Genomic DNA, 16,915 nt, shown 5'->3' with positions numbered 1-16,915 from the left:
ACTCATTCCCAGTGACCGAATTAACTCACTTGCTCTGCCTCTCCCCACGACCTCTTTAAGGTCCTGTGGTGTCGCATAACTCTGCAGGCGGTATCAAATCATCTTTTAGCTGCTGGTGTTGTTGTTGAGCCTGGTTTAGCTAATGAGCTGAGACACGGCAGCTTAATAATATCAGTCAGCGCTCCACAATGGAGGGCTCATTAAAACATACAGAGAAATAGGCCACATGTTCTGATTAGGTTACAGAGCTCCTGCATGGGTCTGTTTTATCTTCGTGTCTGTATTTTTGTTTCTGTGTGTTTTTCGAGTGTGCTTAGAGGTAAGATGAGCCCCTGTAGGGAGAAGCTACATAGCTCTGATACTTCGAAGTGTGTGAACGTCAGCCCTCCTCCGTCCTCTTAGAACACTTTATCTCTTTTCCCCATTTTCCTCTTCCTGCCCTTCATTTTACCCACCTACCCTTTCCTGGCAGCTTTTTCCTGCCCCAACTGATTGCTAGTCTTTCCAGGCATTGTTTGACTTTTAACCCCAACCTCTGACCTTTTTGCACGCTACTTAAAGCCAACATCGCCCACCGCCCTCCATCCAGACACAAGCACACACTTAATGTTATTTAACCCCCACTACCCCACCCATGCGCAAACACAGACAAGTACACACAGACTCACACAGACAGGATATACTATAGGACAGCCCCCATCCTTCATTCTGCCTTCATTCAAAACTATCGCAGAAGCTACCGTCAGCTCCCTTCCTTCCTTCCTTCCTTCCTTCCTTCCTTCCTGCTTCTCAACTCCAACCTTGTACCCTCCCCTTTGTCTGCACTTTTTATTGCTCCAACAGCATTTAAAAAAACACACACACAAATGAAAATTCTCACAGCTACATAAAGGCTTTTTCACCAAAATGGTAACAAGCTGGATCAAACGATTTCACACCTCATGGACGAAGGGAGTTAAGACCGACTCAAGGACTTTTATGCTACGTTCTCTTCACTTTGAAATCATCATAGCAGGAAGCTGGAGCAGTGCTGATGCATTAATGGTCAGATGTGTGGGCTTCTTTTTCGTTTTTTTGTGCCTGCAAAGGCTTATCAACATTCAAAAAGGATGTTTCCTGGTACCAAAACAGTCTTAGTAGGTTGGTCTTTAAAACATCAAGAGCACGAGAACACTGAAACAATGAAATCCAGTAACGAAACCAACATAAAACAATACCTTAGAGTTAATTTGGCTATAGCAATGATTACTAGAAATAACAAAATAATACCTGAAATTATTCTGCAAACAAATAATTTGCTTTATATCAGGTTTTAAGATTTTTTTTTTACAGTTTTATTTCAGTTTTTTATGTAGCGCCAGGTCACACAAACAGTCATCTCAAGATACTTCATAGTAAAGGACCTACAACATAAGGGACAGATCAGATGATCCCCTGTGAGGAAGTGCTCTGTCACAGTAGGGAGGAAGTGCTTCCTTGATGTGCAGCTTGTATGAATGAATACCAGCAAAAACAATTACATTTCTATAAGTCTCAGCTATTGCTTGTGATTAGAGCTAACCAGCAAACACAAAATAAACACCTTCAGAGCTCCACATGTTTATAGTGCCGCTGTTGACGTGATAGCAAGCTGACAATGACATTAAGTGCTACTTGCATAAACACAATTTTATTGAAAATGGCATCTATGTTATGTTGCATAATGACTGGGAATTATCACTTCCAGTCATTATGGAACATAACATAGACTGCCAGTGTCTTTAAACAGGGGAGTATCAGGCAGTGCACCACACCTGAATATAGAAAAACACAATTTATTGATGCACTTTGCACATTTCCTGCACTCCCTTCTTTATTCTCTTATAGACTCTGTTTGTCCTGTGTGTTGTTCGCTATCTCTCTCTTCTCTTTCCCTTCAAAGCCCCAACTGATCTGATGGCTACGCCTACCTGGTTCTGCTGGAGGTTAAAAGAGAGTTCTTCCTGTTCACTGCGTTTTCTGACTGGGAAACAGCCAATCATTGGAGAGCTCTCTTAACATTTTAGGGCCACTTTGAACTGGTGCTATATCATTTAGCTGAATGTGAGAAAATGCTTGGCAATAAAATTATTTTATGGCAAACAGATTCAAGTAATAGACTTTAAACGTTCATTGATGTTGTGGCTCGGACTATTCAAAGAAGGAATTTCTATTTCTAACAGCTGGCAGATGTTTCCTAAAAGAGGAATAATTTCATTTATGGGTCAGTTCAGCTTCAGTTATGTTCAGATCGAGCTCCCAAAGACATCAAATTAAAATATTTTTTTCCCCAAAATAACTTTTTTTTTGGACATGATTTAGTTTTTTACATGAGATCACCTTATTTCATTTTTATGATTTAAAAAGCATTCTAAAGGGTTCATAATGGTGTTTTAAACTCTGTGAATACAACAGGGAGCCTTAGAGGAAGCTGTCATAAATTATTTTTTTCTGCTAAAACCTTTTGATTAAACACCAGCCTTTAAAAACACAGGTCGATTAAAAACATTTTTTTAATGGTCTAAAATCATTTCTTAAAGTAAAGCTTTAGTTAAATGCCTGGAGTTTAAATGTTGTGGTGATACATCAAAGGAAAGATTTTAAAGTATGGAGCTTAAGTCCTGAGCAAAACGGTTATAAAAACAAAGCAAAAAAGAAATATATCATGTTTCAGTGAACCTGCAAAATTGATGACTTGTGGGGAAGGAAGTCATGGACTTGTTTGCTATTTTATCTCAGTCCTCTAGAGCCATGTGTGCAACCGGACTTTGGAGGAAGGGGGTGGGAGACCCCACTGCTCTATGGAAGTACGGTGAGAAGCTAGATCCAGTCCAGAGAGCTGGACCTAACACATCTGATGCAGTGATTTCACTCAGAGTGTGGCACTAATGGAGTAGACACTGACTGTAAAACACACACACACATTCCCACTCCATGTGCACTCTCCATCTGAGAGTACACAGACGCAGGTGGTCACTTAAAGCAGGTAGAGTGTGTGTGCGTGTGTATGTGTGTATGAGAGCCCTTCTGGTTTGCATATACGCTTTAAAGCAATATCAAGCATGAGCAAGCCTTCATTTAAGTGACAGAATAACTAGCATATCAGTGAATAGGTGTAAACAAATAAGTGTGCTGAGTCTCTTTATGCTGACCAGCGCACAATAAACAGCTGTGTGTTTTCAGTTGTGTGTGTGTGTGTGTGTGTGTGTGTGTGTGCTGACAGCCTAGGCAGACTGCTGTTGTCGAGCTGGCACAGATGAAAGATAATCAAATGGGGATTTGATCAGCTCCACATAGTGACTTAATGTGTGTGTGTGTGTGTGTGTGTGTGTGTGTGTGTATCTGAATGGTGATGGTCTTTCTGATACATCCAATACCTTGTGAACGGCTCCTAAACGCTATTTGAGCTCCTTTAAAGCAGCTGTCATCCGTATGTGAGCCACCCATCAGTTTTCATGCACCTGAGAACATGATTTGCCACAATTTTCTCACAATTAATGATTTGCTAAACAGCGTTGGGGCATCAAGCAGTTCAAAAACATCAAGTTAATGTCATTAACTTTCTTTTCACATGGTGATTGGAATTTACTTCCCATTGTAATTACCCCAATTTGAAGCAGAACTGAGCAACGCATTTGACTTTAAATGACCTCTTTCCACTTGATGGAATAAAAAAAACACACAAACACACACGAATCCTGTGAGATCACAGAGTAACATCTTAGCCTCCATCACTGCTTACTTCCCCCAGAGCCCTGCTCTTTCATGTCCCTCCCCTGGGAGATTTTGCCAGCCTTCAAAACTCTATCTTTCCTTTCATCCCTCCTGTAGCTCCCCCTCATTGGCACAAACTTGCCCCCCCCGTTCTGTTTTGCCGCCTTGTCCGTGTCATGGTCGGCTGGTCAGGCGTGGTCGGCTTATAATTTTTTAATCGGCCCTCTGATCTCTTCCATCAGTGCCAGGGGCTCCAGCTGATTACAGATGAAATGGATCTGATTTGGACTCTGACTGCGGGCCAAACACCTGCTCAGACCCGAGGAACTGATAGAAGAGGAGGACAAGGCGAGATGAAACCAGATGCGCTGACGTGCAGACGCTGACGACAGCAGGACCATCTGTGCCTTTGGTCTGCGACAGCGTATACACGGTTGATGGAAGCAGACTGTGGACGAAAGACTTGGGGATTGAGCGTGGCCATTTAACACCTACAGATTTCTCAGTGCAAGCCGTGACAACACCTGAACCCTGATTCGAGTCGGTCACGTGATGTAACTGTTGCAAATATAAAAAAAAAAAAAATCAAAGGTAAATTGAGCTCAATCATTTTAACATGCTGGAAAAGCTCCCGATCACAAATTAAAGCTGCAAGACTAAATATTTTAGATCAACAATGGCTCAAACAGATACATGCATTTGGAAGGGATTACCATCCTAATGAACTCATGGAGACCTGTCACAGGAGCTGCAGTTCCCCCCTCAGCTTTGGAGGCATTTTAGCATCTTTTAGCTAATTGTTTTGCTTTCAGGGCTTGCAGCTTTAATGTTTTAATTGAGGCTCACCCGTCTTATCAGCTTTGTTGCCATCCACAGCAGGTAGCAGTGAATGATTTAGCAGCTACGGCTTCAGATATTTCACTGAAGAAGATAGAAAATAAACAACAGCTAGAAGGAAAGTGAATATTGGATATTCATGAAGTGACAGCTACAACTTCAAATGAATGCTAATGCTCCTCCGTGTCTGCAGGATGTTTAAATAGGCAATTGTATGCTAACACAGTAGCTGTATCAAATATATTTTGAGGGGTATCTGACTGAATCTATGAAATCCCTTTGCAGCAATCATTATCTCCCTCAAGGAGATGGCAACCAACCTAAGACAACATCTCAAGTTTAAATTATAGTGGGGAGTTTTCACTGCATATAAATGTCTTTAATCACCGGTACTCCACCCTGTGCCCTTGAGGTCCAGAGTTTAATCCCGACCAATCACTAAAACAGTTAATTGCATCACTGCGTCAGCTTCTGTGGTAAAATCCATAAAATGAGCAAACCTTGTCAAGATCATAAAATTCAAGAAAAAAAATGTATGTACTTGTATAGCACAGCTGGACTACACTTTAAAAGTGATATATTAATCCGGGTGAATGCAAAGATAAGGAAAAACAATCCAGCTGGGGTTGACAAAGATGTGCTACAGGAAAACTGATGGCATAGAACAGGGATGGGCAACTCCAGGCCTCAGGTGCCGGTATCCTGCAGGTTTTATATATCACCCTGGGTCAACACACCTGAATCAAATGATTAGTTCATTACCAGGCCTCTGGAGAACTACAAGACATGTTGAGGAGGTCATTTAGCCATTTGAATCAGCTGTGTTGGATGAAGGACACATCTGAAACCTGCCGGACACCGCCACTCGAGGCCTGGAGTTGCCTACCCCTCGCATAGACTGTACATAAAAGACGTGTTGAATGTTACACTAATGGAAGAAGCCCTGGTGTGAAACCTGGTTAGATCAGTTTTGCTGTAGCCATCCGGGCGTGTCACAAAGCGTATACTGTTTTTTCTTCTTTTTCTCGACTCCCACCTGGGCCATTATTTACCAAACGAACATCATGTTCTATTCAATAAACCACTAAGTGTTTATTGAGGTCATAGAGTATGGCAAATGGGACCTTTTCCCATCCAGCTCCAGTGTCACCTGACTTATTCAAGGACTAGAGGAGGCGGGCCCTGCTGGCTAAATGAAGCTAAATCTGCTGGTCCACCAAAATGCTCATGCCAGGCATAAATAAGACTGACAACACTTATTCCATTTACAGAACACCTAGCTGCCCCTCACTGAGTCTGGTTCTACCAGAGGTTTCTTCCTGTTAAAAGGGAGTTTTTCCTTCCCGCTGTCGCTAAGCGTTGTCTCATAAGGGAGTCATATGACTGTTGAGGTTTTGTCTCTCGATTGTAGGGTCTTTAGGACATTGAAGTGATTGTTGTTCTGATTTGGCACTATATAAATAAAACTGAATTCAATTGAATATATTAGCACATTTATATAGTCTATTGTTAAGCTGAAGGCTCTTTGCTCCTCCAGCTTTCTGGTCAACCCATCGATTAAGAAAATTATATCAAAAATGGTCAACTAAACATGAACTTGAAATCTAAAACGACAGTTTAAAGTTTATCTACCGTTTGCCTCGGTTGTGGGTGTATTGATCTGTTGGCTGTCTGTTTAAGTAGCACTGCGTGCTCTAGCTATTTTCAGTGTGCAACTAGGTCGGTAAGAGATTTATTGTAATCCTTTAACCTGAAACTAGGTTTTTAATTTACATGACATTTAAGAAATGTGATTAGTCAACAATAACCAGGTTATTTATGCACGGGCAGACACACTGTCTGTTTTTCTCTCTCCCAGCCTCTCCATCTAACTCTCTCTCTCTCCTTTTTTTCTCTGGATGACCTTGTGCTGACAGCCCGGCTGTGTTGTTTCTGACGAGCACACATGACTGCAGCGAGGAAACGGTAAAATCCACGTGCACTCTGCCCTGCCGTGACCTGCCTGCCCTGTGTGCAGGCCCAGGGGATGCTGGGATAGTGCAGTCTGACCTGTCATACAAAAGTGTGAGCACACTCGTCCACGATTACTGTTTGGTCACAGGTCAATCCGCCTTGCTCAAGGTGGTGGACTGGTTTGTGAATAGAAGGCTGAAACAAACGTGGACACAAAGAAACAATTTAGGACTTGTTTTTTTTTTGTATATATCTACGTACTTCTTGAAATGGAAAGCACACGTGTATTCCAACGCATGAATTCATGTGCCCAATAAACACAGGTGCTGTACGCACATACAAAACAATAACAGGGATGATTTATCACGTGTCGTTAAGTACTCCCGCAGTTGCGCACATTCATTTATTTCAGAGTTACCACTCACATATGTTGCAACCTGCTCCTCACACACCAGCGCACTAATCAAATCACTCAGGCAAATAGGCTCGTTGTTCCCTGCCAGCCAGATTCAGACAAACAAAAAATCTGATAAACTTTCTCTGTTGTATTTCAGAGCTCATTAAAAAGTATTCACCGCTGTATGATTCCGCGCTGTAATCAGCTCTGAATAATAGAAATGGTCGTATTTATGCCTGTGGGCACCCGATGTTCTGTCTCATTTCAGAACAACAACTGCGGGGCATATGAATGCAAACTACACTACGTGCATGACACACACACAGAAACACACACACACACACTGTCTCCCCTTCTCTCTGGCTGCCACTTGCTGAAATACTCTCAGTGTATTCTAGCTTGGGGGAACCACCTACTATGCTCCTAGGGGGGCTAATTGTCCAGTAGCACTCCTTTGCTTTCCCTCCCACTCTCTCTGTCCTCTCCCTTCTCCTCAGGTCTGTACTTTCGGGAAGAGTTCAGCAGTTCATGCTGAGCCCAGAGCCCTGGATCCCAGTGAGGTGCCATAGGGCATAAAGGTTGCACCTAGCTGGACTCCTATACGAGCGGCTCACACATCTCTGCGGTGGTGGGAGGTGGGGAGGGTGGACACTGACGGAGAGATAAGTGGAATGACAGACGATATTTGTCTAGGACTGAACGGGTGAGACACGACTGTTGTGTAAACGTTTAGGTTTATGATAAGTTCTCTTCTCTGGGATTTAAATTTGTTTTTCTTTTTTTGTTGTTGACATCTAAAATTGCCAGCTGCATGTCAAACGCTAACTGTGGTCATTTTTCTGTATAGCTACTTTTTCTAGAATTTATGTCAGAAGTCTGAATGCATGGCATAGATAGGCATACACAAGACCACTACTGGGTGCATGTCTACTCTTTATTGAGTTGCCCTAATAAACAAATACATGATTGGAGAATGTCCTAAACAGCAGAGAGAGGGGAAAAAAAACATTTGTCATGAGATGTCATCTTTTAGCCTCTTTCTCACCAAAGCCACAAAGCTGCTTCTCTAGAAAAATGGTTATAAATGTCAAACAGGCTTTTTATAGCACACAGGACAAACATCAGACCTTTTACAGATTTCAGCACCAAAACTGGTCCATAAACATCACAGAGAGAGGAAAATACACAGTTTACATTGCTTTTAGTTGATGGAGGCATGAAAACACATGACCTTTGTCGAGTTCAATTCAATTCAAATCAATTCAATTCAATTGTATTTTTAGGGCCAAATTACAACAACAGTTGCCTCAAGGGGCTTTATATTATATGGTAAAGAAGAAGAAACCTCCAGCAGAACCAGGCTCAGGGAGGGGCAGTCATCTGTCACAGCCAGCTCCAAATGTTGTAAAAACTGTGTAACATTAACACTGGTTGAAGGGTGTATCTCCCATCTTTTCTATATTGTACTTGGTTTTTATAAATGTTAATTCTGATATATCAGTAAATAGCTAATATCAGCCAATATATGGTCTGACTGACTGTCAGGACTAGGGATGGGTATCGTTTAGGTTTTATCCGATACCGGTGCCAAATCGGTACTTTTGAAACGGTGCCGGTGCTCAAACGGTGCTCAAACCGGTGCTTAAAGAATGGAGAACACAAAATTGGTCCAAAAACCTCTCATGTTCAGCTGGTTTTTTGTAAAAAGGTAACAATGTTAGCCTTTTCTGCAGCTATGGGGCATATATGGTATCACTCTTGGCTGGAAGCAGTGCTTAATCAATGGAAAAAACACAAACTTTGTCCAAAAACCTCTCATGTTCAGCTGTTTTCCACTTTTTCTTTGGTCATTTGAGCCTTTTTGGCCAGGGTGAAGGGAGTATCTGCCATCAAACAAGAAGACAGCCGCATGTAGCTATGATGATGTTTGCTAGTTCACCTTACCTGCATTAATGTAATAACGTGGTTAGCCTACTCAACGTAAATTACACACGAACAACATTAAGCTACTCACGCAGAGAAGAACGGCTGCTGCTGCATCATCATCCTCATCATTTCTGCTACACTGGCAGGGCTAGGGGCCAGGACTCTCCTCTTCGTGTTTTTGGGGGATGTTGCTAACTCCGGGGTCCGATAACAGGCAACCCACCCGCAGTAGATGCGCTCGGTGTGAGGTCTCGCAGCAAGCTATCAAATACGGCGCATTTCTCGGCTTTTAAAAAAACGCTATGCGTCGCCAGGTGTTTCATCGGATTTGAGGAGTTACCTCCTTTGACAGTATCACAGTATCAGCTTAAAGCACTTGTTGCAGGCTGCTGAGTTTGCATATTTTGCTGTGAAGTACAGCCAGACTTTGACCGCTTCGCCTTGGGCATTTTTAATCTGTATCTCTGCTCTAAAAGAACATACGTACCTGGGCCCGCCTACTATCCTCGGAAACGTAAAATGATTGGCTAGAAGTGTATCACAGCTCAGGAAAAAAAAGCACCGAAATAAAGCACCGAAATGTGCGCTGCTTTTCGGTCTGGTTACTACCGTTTATGTCAGAACCGGTGCCATCATGGCACCGGACACCGGTACCCATCCCTAGTCAGGACTGATTTAAATGACAATTTAATGACATAATCCAAGTTTTTACAAAACAAAATTAACAGGAGCTTAAAGCTGTTCCTAGAAGTCTTTGTTTTTCTTACATACCTGCCACAACAAATGTCAAAAACTATCAAACTCTCTGCTAGTTAAAGGTAATGCTAGCATCTAGTGTGTCATACTTTAGTTCTACTTGTCATTCCATTTAAATTGCTGACTGAAAAACAACAAATGTTAAGAGACTCTTTTCCCCGAATCCACAACAATGAAGGTACCCTTGAGAAATGCACTTAACCCAGCTAGAGACACAGTATGTTCAGCGACTGAAAGAAGGGATAATGAAAGGCAGCTTTTGGTACTGGGCAGTTCCCAATGGCTAAACTTAGCAAACTGTGGTTCTTCCGGGCAGCTCCCAGGAATGAATGAGCATTACTGTAAAAAATGCAAAGCAGGACATTTTGGAAGAAGCGTGTGCACACTCAGCAGAAGCAAAAGCTATCGGATCGGTTAGCGAAATCAACAGTCATCAGCTAAAAATGCACCTGGCAGACATGTAGCGGAGACAGAGATTTATTTATGAGAAGGAAGGATGAGTGAAAGGTGAGAAGAGTGAGAAGAGAGTAGTGGGCCTTGATGGGCTAATCCAGGGTCTATTAGAGCCTGATTGGAACCATTAGGAGAGAAAGGCGATACACGAGTCTCGTGCAGAGCCCCTCCGGCCCAGCACTGCATTAACCACAGCCTGCTCTCTATTTTGTTGAACACACGGGCTGATCGATAGCAATGAGGAGGAAGGAGGGGTAGGAGGTGGTGAAGCGAGGAGATGGGAGGAGGGGAGAAACGAGGTCCAGGTTTACGGGAAGATAAGCTGGGATCAATAGAGAGACACGGACTGCTGCGGCGTGGAGAGAGAGGACAGAGGAATGCCAGATGCAGCGGGTTCACACTCATCAAACTTGATGGAGGGGAACCTGCGTGCGAGTGTGTGTAAAAGTGTGTGTGACAGGGCATTTGGGCAAGATTCATCTCTCGCCTGTCTGAATATAACCAATGACCGCGTCATATAAACGTCCAAATAACAAGCACGGCGGGGTCGGCGTGATTGTGCGGAGGCTACCAGCATGGCCTCACAGAAAGAAGGTTTGAATTTTAATCCTGCTTATCAGCTGCGGCTGTCTGCATTTGCATGTCCTTCCTGCGTCCGTTAATTGATTCCAAAATCGCTGCAGGTGTATATGTGTGTTTGAAAGGTTGGACAAGCAGTTACGAAAATAGATGGGTAGATCATAGTTGTGGCTGGCATAAATGAAGGACAAAAGTAAAGTTTGGATAAATAATGAGAAATTTCCTACTAAATTCTGCAGTTGCAGTAAAAATGCAGTTGCATATACACTGCAGTTAAACTCAACACTTCTTAAAGAGGCTCTGTATTTTTATTCTTGTACATTTGCAAATTTGTGTTTGCTTTAGACCCTCAGTTATCCTACATCCTGCACCCCTCTGACTGGCTGTCCCTTGCAAACAGAAGGTTTGAATAGCACGTCTAGGCTATCCTCTCTCTGTGACATAAAACAGAGCCAAAAACAGAAAAAAACTGTCGGAAATCGAATGTTTAGAGCAGTCTGAACTTACCTCACTGTTTAAAATTTTGTCCACATGAGCATCTGCCAGTGTAATAGGACGCATGTGACAGAAAAAGAGACAAAGCAAAACGGGTCCACTTCAAAGATTGTTCTCATATTAAAAACCAACAGAGCCGTTCAAAAGCCAACACTCTTTAGGCTAGTGCAAAAGCTTTTAACGTGAAGCTTTGTTGTGAAAAGTGTCGAGATAAAAAAGAAAGTAACATAAAAGCAGAAGCAGTTGGAATTAATTAGTAGTTAGCGTTTTACTTTAAGCTGTGTGTGAAAAAAGACACATTCGCCTTTATATAATGAGGCCGAACCTCCTCATTATGTAAAGTGTATTGTATAATATGATGCATCGCTTTGCAGCTGACGGGCGCCATTCTAAGTCATGCTAAGCACGAGTATGTGATTTTTATTAACAGTGGACAAAGCCAGAATAACCCTTTCCCCATTTCTATGTATTTCTCCTGTGCTAAGGACAGTGGCTTTATTTAGCTTATTGCTCAAAATGTCAAGCTATTCCTTTAACTATCCACTAATGAATTCCAATGCTTTCTATTTTGTTTTCTTTAGTCCCATTAAGGACCTAAGATTTCCTGCAGATCCTTCTCATTAAAAGCATACCAAGAAAGGATTACATGTCTTTACAGTAAATGCTGGAGGGCTATCAACGTGAAACATTTCTGCAGGAAGTGTTGAGCTGGAAATTGGAAAGGATTGGACAAAACAAGCGAATCAAAAGGGGATTTCTGTAAGCAAAGAGAAATGAGTACGACATGACTCTTGCCGTACTGATGGAATTCGTAGGGAGGAAATGTCATTACAGCAAATTTATCGGTGTAACAGTTTAACACAGAAAAGTGCTGAGTCTGCGTTAATTGCAAATAGCATGAGCAGCAAATTAAAGAGGAGGTAGCCGAACGTAGGCCTGTTTTTCGGTAAAGGCCGGCTTTGTTGTATTAAAAAAAATCAGTTCAGTGTTCATTGAATTTATTGTGGTGTCCTACACGTGGCTCAGGGAGCAGGTTTGTGTTGTGGGTGTTTGCATTTAAGCACAACACATTTATCTGTGCATACCCGACACCTGTCAGGCTGGCATGATGTGCATAACCTCTGCCTGCACGTTGCATGCATTTTTCTCCTCTTCCTCCTTCTATCGCTCTTTCAATCTCTCTTCTCCCCACCTCTGCTACCCCCCTACTCCCCCCAGCTCACTCGGCCTGTGATGGCACGCTGTCAGAGAAAAAGCTATTTATGATCGGCAACCAATATCCTCACAGAGATAAACACACACTGTGAGAGTGATAGGTAGAAAGAGAGGGAGCACCAGAATTATTAGAGAGAACAAGGGATAAGCGAGACGCGACAGTGCAGGAAAGAAACCTGCAGAAGACAAAAAAAAAAGAAAAGAGGAACGTTGCCCTGGGCTGATTACTCACAGCTCTGTGTTTATGAGTACACATTACCTGGTTGATATCAAGGTATACAAGTGCATATGTGCATGTTTAAACAAGTTCCCTCTTTGGCTAGTGCGTGTCTAAATTCTGGGAAGAGCAAGTTGGGATACAAATTACTTTTTTTATCGGAGGCAATTTACTCGAGTCTGCTGTGCCTCTCACTCGCTCGATCAAGCTGACAACTGATTGTAAATGAGAGAGCCCTTCATCTTACACACATCAGACAAGAGGTGGCCACCCACTGAAACACAAACACACGCACATAGTGACATCCAGTGTTCTATGACAAGGGCACGGGTTTTGCTTTCAGAAGTAAACAGAGCACAGTGAGGTGGTTACAGAAATAACCCTGGGTTCTATGAATGGAAGAGCAGCCATCTAATGTTCATACCCTGATTACACTGATGATACTCAACTGCAGCACCATAATATGCAAACGAGCCAAAGAGAACTGCTTAGTTATTTAACATGCTTTACAGCTACAATTAGGAAATATTTTTGCTAGGCTACCAACTGCTACTGTTTTTGTCTTGTATGCTAAGATAAGCTAATATATTTCTTTATTAATCCATCACTTTATTCTGAACTAAGAGCCAAAAGAGTGGCCTTATTGTGGTCATCTGGGTCCAATTACTTCAATTGTCCTGTTCCCAGTATATTTACGTTATTGCTTGCTTACTTTTCCCTAAAGATGTTCCCAGTGGAGCACACAGCTAAATCTTTTGGCCCATGCCGTCTAACACCCCCAACAAAACTTCCACTAATCAGATGATCATGGCAGCCCGTTTGTAGCCTGAGAAGTGATACCGAAGCGATCGTATTAGTATGCGATTGTACCTCTACGATTGTTGTGAGCGCTTTAAAACAACTTTACATTTTAAAAATTGAAACCCAACAAAGATCTGTGAAGTTTCATCAACTTCTCTCATCTGATTTTAAAATGCTGGAACACTCAGATTTCAGAGCAAAACAAACTAAAATTACTAAGGCAGAAATTCCAACCTTGTGCTTTGTTGCATTCAGCCTCAGAAGACGGAAATAACGATAAAAGCTATCTTCAGTAAACTTAACCTTTAAAATCTGTGCACAGCTTGTCAGATTCAATCATCCATTTCTCTTTTCTCCTTCTCTTTCTTTTCTCCCTTTGTTTTCCACTTTTCGACTTTCAGATAAATATGGCCGTCTTTCCTTCCACTTGCACATACACAGTCAGGACAAGCTGCAAACGCTACGCGCACACGTACACAGATACACTTTGTTACAGACGTGACCTTCAGTGTCTTTCTTAACAAAATGCTTTGAAATCTGAAATCCAATATCCTGCCTAAATTCACCTTTTTCTTTCTTTTTTGGTCACCTTTCTTTTTCTCCTCTGTCATACATTTTCTCCATTTTCTTTGTCTCGCTGCAGAATAATTTCTTTCTGGGAGTTCCTGAAAATGGTTGTAATTTCCACGTCCTGTTTTGACAACTGCTACCCTCCCCCCCGCATGGTTTTGCTTTTTCTGCTTATATTCACTTTCTTATTTCTTTTGATTCCTCGCTCATTTTACATGCCCCCCATTCCTCCTCCTGTTCTATTCTCTGATTCATGCTGTCAGTGAGAGATAGAAAAAGATGCCACTGTGTTTTTCTTCTCCACCCTTTGTTCTGTTTTTACTTTCTTACTTGTTTTTCTTCTCCTCCCTCGCGCGTCCGTGTGCTCTCGTCGTAATCTCTCCTTCAGATGTTTTTTTTGCTCTGTCTTGTCTTCGTTGTGAATGTTGACTAGAGACAGACGTCGCACATGAAGGTCACATTGGGCTAAAGGAGAAGAAGAGGAGAGATGTAATGAGTGGCAGTGCTGGATGTTGGGGGTGGATATGTGAGACTGACAGGTCAGCTTTAATAATTTTAATGTCTCTGTCAGACAAGACCTGCTACTGCACATAATTAGAGGTCTCCACACACACACACACACACACACACACACACACACACACACACACACACACACACACACACACACACACACACACACACACACACACACATTCAAAACTGTAAATATACTTCCTACCTGCACATCCACGTACATGAAACATGAAAATCCTGATCAAACAAATATGTGCCACTTGGTGGTTTTTGTGTGTGAAATTTGTGGTTTTGGAAACTGAAGTTTAGGCCTAGTTAGTTACCTACTCTTGAAGACAAGCTAACACAAGCGGAAACATGCTAGTAAACCACAACAGAGAGCCAGCATGACAATGTAGTACATTTTACACACTATCCTTCGTAACCGTAACTTACTCTGTAACTTCCTGTAAGGGTTTTGTTTTAATCACCAGATTTAGGCTTCAAATATAGGATTTTTAAGACTGATAGTGACAATAATGTGATAACATTAATATTCAAAATATTCAATCTTAGTATATAATATCCAATATTTCTTTTTCTTTCAGACATACACAACACTAACAGATTTTTCTGACATGTGTATAGTTACTTATTTATTCATTGTTGTGTGACATATGTTGCCACCAGGGAAGTTGCAGACTGCCCCCTGGTGGACAAATTAGGCAACGTTGAAACTCACAACATAGTTGAAGGGTGTTTCTTTGATCTCTTCTGTACTTTTTAAATGTTTAATTATTTGGCACTTACAAGTGATGATACTGACAGGTCAGCAAGTAACTAAAATGAGCCAATAATATCAGTCCACTGGTAAAATGGTTGGGCTCCACTGGCCACATCCTAAACAGGTAAATTTTCCAAAACAAATAAAGTCTCTTGCAGTTTTCTATTAAAAGATTTTACAAATGAATGTTCCAAACAAGCAAATATGCTACAAAAAGAGGCAAATGCTAAGCATCTCTAACTTTACCTTTACTTTAAGCAGTCATTATCACAAACATACAGGTTTCACATACACAAATAGAAAATGCTGAAAGAGATATAGAGTAATAAATAACTTAACAGAAGCTGAGCCCAGACGTGAGCTCACAACAGCGAGCTTTGCAAGAAACAGAATAAATTTGAGCAGTCTGCTTTACACTGTACCACTGAATGCTCCTTCATATGAACAGTATGAAGTGAGTATGAAGATTAGGCTTGGAGCTAAGTTCCATGCACAGAGATAATTGCTTGACTCAATTTTATTGCAAGGCTTTTCTGGTTTTGATCACAAGATCTTAGACATGAAAAATAAAGCCACACACACACACACACGCCCCTGATCCCTCGAGGCTCACATTCACAGGTTCCCATAGTTCATAGTGCAGATCACATAACTGACTACAGCGCCTTCGCCAGTGCGTGCCGCGATTTGTGTGTGTGTGTGTGAGCAGAAGCTGAGATTCATGTCAACATCAATGGCTCACTAATCACAATGAGGGCGCCAAGGGCCAAGCAGATGCTGTCAGTAGCGTATGGGCCGGCTAGTGTTACAAAGAGGGAGCACACAAAGCCAAGGCCCAAACCTCTGACACCATCATACTTCATTCCCTACTGTCAATAAACTAGAAACTGAAAACTCTGCTACACTCGATGAATACTGTGCTCCACTGTATCGACTGGAAAAGTTGTGATGTTCATCAAACTTTATTGAACCAAACACACACACACACATACAAAAATTAAACTGCACAGAACCTTGGCATAACTCCCCCAAAAGGGAAAAAGTCAATCTTCGAGAAACTTCTCAAATTTAAACTTTTTGGCAAATTTATGGTAATATTGTGACAACCTTGAGACTGTGAATGCTCTTATGTAAAAGCAGAACTCTAAAACCTTTCATGACCAAAAAATCAACCGTGTTGTAATCTTCGTTCAAAGACACTTTTAAAGCTACCCAGTTGATTATTATACGTATAATAAGTAGGAGAATCTTCTTAAACCATAAAGATGAATGGAATCCTTCATGTTTTTTTGTTGGCCGGTGAAGATATGAAACCTGCTACTGACATGACTTTGTTAAGGAGGAGAACACCCAAAGACAGGATGAAACTCTTCTGATGGTTTCAAGGAAGTAAAGAAGCAAGTTAGGGATAAGTCCAAAACTCTGTTTGATGGCAGGTCCTTTAAAATCAAGTTAGGTTGATTGAATGTGCAAATTTAGACTTAATCGGAAACCTCACGCCACTGAGTAATCCGCCATATGAGCATTTCTGTGCGTATATGTGTGTCGACTGCTTCTGGTAGAGCATTTAACCCTCTGGTGAGCGCCTCCACCTGGGACTGAACCAGTCTGTTGAAACCGTAACAGCAGCAGAATCACTTTAGCTGTTATTGGGGGGAGAAAAAAATCTCCAAAATGAAATATAGCATTGCTACTAAGGTCACTG

At 41.8% G+C, this 16,915-nt stretch overlaps 1 protein-coding gene across 2 annotated transcripts in view; it reads right to left on the bottom strand.

The window, feature by feature from the left end:
- The window catches only part of sema4c (sema domain, immunoglobulin domain (Ig), transmembrane domain (TM) and short cytoplasmic domain, (semaphorin) 4C), a 114,226-nt gene that overhangs the window by 63,908 nt on the left and 33,403 nt on the right, over nucleotides 1–16,915 (bottom strand). For both annotated transcript variants that reach the window (XM_080893068.1, XM_080893067.1), the window contains one exon: nucleotides 14,262–14,396. The gene's annotated coding sequence lies outside the window, so the exon portion shown is untranslated. The remainder of the gene's footprint in view (nucleotides 1–14,261; nucleotides 14,397–16,915) is intronic.

The sequence above is a fragment of the Rhamphochromis sp. 'chilingali' genome, assembly GCF_963969265.1.
Source record: "Rhamphochromis sp. 'chilingali' genome assembly, chromosome: 10".
NCBI classification, from domain to species: Eukaryota; Metazoa; Chordata; class Actinopteri; order Cichliformes; family Cichlidae; genus Rhamphochromis; species Rhamphochromis sp. 'chilingali'.
Note: the sequence above shows the minus strand (reverse complement) of the source record. Positions and strands in the feature narration are given on the sequence as shown.